The sequence below is a fragment of the Penaeus japonicus genome, unplaced genomic scaffold (assembly GCF_977035675.1).
Source record: "Penaeus japonicus unplaced genomic scaffold, GWHDUDI00000001_assembly GWHDUDI00000013, whole genome shotgun sequence".
NCBI lineage: Eukaryota > Metazoa > Arthropoda > Malacostraca > Decapoda > Penaeidae > Penaeus > Penaeus japonicus.
The window spans coordinates 29,573,857-29,578,856 of record NW_028234415.1 but is presented as its reverse complement, the minus strand read 5'-3'; positions in this window follow the sequence as shown (position 1 = coordinate 29,578,856).

The window sequence follows — 5,000 nt, the reverse complement described above, 5'->3', positions numbered from 1 at the left end:
CTCGAGATAATACATATAAACTTGTGCCTAAAATGAATACTTACAGTTGTGTTGTGTGTGTGTGTGTGTGTGTGTGTGTGTGCGTGTTATCCATTAAAAGAAATCTAATAATTAAAAAGAAGAAAAGAATACTTGGCCTCTGTAGCCGGGGAAAGTTATGTCTTATCTTCTCCAGAACGGTATACTCCAAACTAACCTAATTCAACCCATGAAATCAAAATCACACACGATTATTTCTGAAATTGTGTTTTCCTGTTCTGGGCGCTCGACAATTATTATTCTAGACACGTATAACACACACGCGGGTACACACACTACACCCCCATTGGAAACAAACACACACACACATATACACATACGAAAGAGTCACGTTTGCAAGGTATAAGGAACATGTTTGCCTCCAAACGTTAGAATTGAATTTTCCCTTTTGAAATCAGATTATTTTTGAGCGAAGGGGAAAGGTGGCTGTGTTTCTTCATAATGCTATCGAAATACAAGTGCACTCATAAAAACAAAATAGGATATATGTTTGCGGTATCTGTTTTTAAAGTATAGATAGTTTTATCTTTGTTCAGTAGATTTTTTGTTTTATGATTTCCTGCAATCATATGGTTTATAGTTATATATGGTCATTGAACACATAGTTACATTAAATTGTGAATATACTTATATTTCACTTTTTCTTCTTTTGGTCAAACTCTGAGAAACTGCATGAAACTGAAAGTGACAAAACTGACAGAACTGTTCAGCTCTATTGACATACAAGACACAATGCTTTCTCTCTCTCTCTCTCTCTATATATATATATATATATATATATATATATATATATATATATATATATATATGTGTGTGTGTGTGTGTGTGTGTGTGTGTGTGTGTGTGTGTGTGTGTGTGTGTGTGTGTGTGAGACATGTCCACGGGACAAATCCAAGATAGCAAATCATTGCATGGACGTTCCCCTGCGTGTACTATTCCCCCGCGAGTTAGGAAGAAAAAGAGTCTGGATTCTATTTCCAAGCCAGGCCTAAATGAGATCATGTTACATTTTCGCCTGACCTCTCACCTTCACTCGTTCTCAGTTTCCCAGAAGTAGTGGGAGAGGCATCGCCCTTCTGACCTGTCGCCTCTGGGCCAGAGCCACTCTCTACCACCAGTTCATAACACACAAAGAAACCTAGCAGAACCTTAGGTTGGTTTCAATGCTGCCAACACTTAGTAAGCGTGAGTGACTGCCCCCCTAAACCAAACGGTGTAAACTCTCTCTCTCTCTCTCTCTCTCTCTCTCTCTCTCTCTCTCTCTCTCTCTCTCTATATATAAATATAATAAATAATATATAAAATATAAAAGTATAAAAATATATAAATAAATATAAAGAGAGAAAAGTAAGATACACACCTTTTGATTGTATGTAATAAATAAATAAATAATTATATAAATATATATATATAATAAAATAATAATATAATATATATATAAATATATTTATTTACACACCACACACACACACACATTTATATATAATAATATAGTTTTTAATATATATAAATATATATATAGATAAAAATATATAATATACAATAAATAGAAATAATAAAGAAATAATATAATTTATATATAGAAATATAAATAAAATATATATATATTATATAAGTATAAATAAAAACATCACTGTCTCACTTTCTAACTCATAACAGACAAGTCCTTTCTCTACTCCTAGGTGAGAAACCAACAACTTTTTTTTCATCATAGTCACAAAACTATGGCTGCGATCACTGAGCAACCTCCTTGACTTAATTATAAACTAGGCAACACTAGTTCAACAATTCCCATAAGTCACAAGGAATTGGAAAACCGTTGCACCAGTTCGAAGCGAACACCCATCCTTCCGCGAGGGCTCTTACTCACCGCCCGTTTCCCAAGTTTCCCTGAATTACCCCCAAATCCCTCCTCCATATGATGGACGCTCATTTAAAGAGAGCGGCGCGGCAGGAAACACACTCCTGCTTGTAATAAACGAAGGCTTGTAATATATTGCATGAAGAAGCAAGCGACATAAAATTAATTACAATTAAACTACATTGGACCCAAGTCCCACCATACCCTCGTGAGTCGATATTATCAGGTTAATTCATTAAAGGCAATAACGAAATCGAAAAAGATGACTAATTAAGTGACATATGATAAAAACAGCGACTACATTAACCAATAATTGGTTATAAAAAAACAATAACATTTGCTATCTATATATATACTTATATATATATAATTATTTATATATATAAATATATATATATATATATATAAAGAGAGAGTAGTGAGAGAGTTTACCGTTTGGTTTGGTATATGTTTGTAGATTATAGATATATTTATATTAATTTATATTATATATTATATATATATTATATATATTTATTTACACACACACACACACACACACATATATATATATATATATATATATATATATAGATAGATAGATAGATAGATAGATAGACAGATAAATAGATAGATAGATATAGATATAGATATAGATATTGATATATATATATATATATATATGTATATATATGTATATATATATATACATCACTGTCTCTCTTTCTAACTCTTACAGTCTTCTCTATTCCTGAGGGTGGAGAAATCAACAACTTTTTTTTCTCAGTGTCAGCAAATGCTATGCTGCGATCACTGAGCACCTTCCTTGACTTGATTGATAAACTAGGAACACGATGGGTTCACAATTCCCCTTAAGTCACATGGAATTGGAATACCGTTGCACCAGTTCGAAGCGACCCCTTCCTTCGCGCGAGGGGCTCTTACTCACCGCCCGTTTCCCAAGTTTCCCTGAATTACCCCCAAATCCCTCCTCCATATGATGGACGCTCATTTAAAGAGAGCGGCGCGGCAGGAAACACACTCCTGCTTGTAATAAACGAAGGCTTGTAATGTTATTGCAGGATGAAGCATGCGACAGTCAATTAATTACGAATTAAACTACATTGGACCCAAGCCATACCCTCGTGAGGTCGGATATTATCAGGTAATTCATTAAGGCAAGTAACTGAAATCGTAAATTACTAATTAAGTGAACATTTGATTAAATACAGCGACGTACATTATATATGAGATGGTTATAACGATAACAATAACATTGCTAATCATATCCATGTAATATATATATATATATATATAGAATATATATATATATATATTATATACTATATATATATTATATTTAAAGAGAGATGAGAGAGAGAGTTTACACTCGGTTTGGTTGGTATGTATGTAAATATATATATATATATATATATATTTATATATATATATATATATATATATATATTAATTTACACACTCACACACACTCACACACATTATATATATATATATATATATATATATCTAGGATTGATAGATAGATAGAAAATTTAGACAGATAAATAGATAGATAGATATAGATATAGAAATAGATATTGATTGATGATATATTATATATCTATTATATATTTATGTAGATATTATGTAATATTATTATATATACATCACTTGTTCTCTTTCTAACTCTTACAGTCTTCTCTATTCCTGAGGCGTGGGCGGAGAAGGAATCAACAACTTTTTTTTTTTTTCTCAGTGTCAGCAAATGTACTATTGCTGCCGACATGAGCACCTTCCTTGACTTGATTGATAAACTAGGAACACGATGGGTTCACAATTCCCTAAAGTCACAGGAATTGGGAAAAATACCGTTGCATGCACCAGTTCGAAAGCAGCGCCCCTTCTCCTTCGCGTGAGGGGCTCTTACTCACCGCCCGTTTCCCAAGTTTCCCTGAATTACCCCCAAATCCCTCCTCCATATGATGGACGCTCATTTTAAAGTGAGCGAGCAGGCCCCGGCAGGACCCAACTCCTGCTTGTTAATTAATAAACGAATGGCTTGAAAGTTTTATTGCAGGATATGACGGATGAAGCATGCGACAGTCAATTAATTACGAATTAAACTACATTGGACCCAAGCCATACCCTCGTGAGGTCGGATATTATCAGGTAATTCATTAAGGCAAGTAACTGAAATCGTAAATTACTAATTAAGTGAACATTTGATTAAATACAGCGACGTACATTATATATGAGATGGTTATAACGATAACAATAACATTGCTAATCATAATGATGATGATGATGATTATAATTATTATTATAATATCAATAACGATAATGATAATAACAACAATGATAATAACAACAATGATAATAACAACAATGATAATAAAAATAATGATAATAACGACAATGATAATAACGACAATGATAATAATGCTAATGATAATAATCATAACAATATTAATGGTACTAATAGTAATGGTAATGATAATGATAATAGTAATACTAATAATGATAATAGTAATACTAATAATGATAATAGTAATACTAACAATGATAATAGTAATAATGATAACCATGATAACAATAAGGATGCTGATGATGATAATAGTAATTATAATGATGATGATAATTATAATGATAATGATAGTAATAATAACAATAAGCAATACGGATAATAACAGTAATAATAATATTGATGATAATAGTAATAATAGTAGTGATGATCCTAATAATAGCAATGATAAAGATACTGCTAATAATAATGACAGTTATTATGATCATCACCATAAGGATGGTGATGATTATGATGATGATAATAATAATAATATTGATAATAATATTGATAATGATAATGATGATAATGATATCAATGATAATGATAATTAAATGATGATGACCATGGTAATAATGGTAATAATAATAAGGATGGCAATAATGACAATGCAAATAGCAATGATAATGATAAGAGCAATAATAATGATAATGATGATAGTAATAACAGTAAAAGTTATAATAAAGATAATTCTAATGATAATGATATATATCATAGTAATAATTATTATGATAATAACTATCTTTATTATAATTGTGATAATGATAATAAAATGGATGA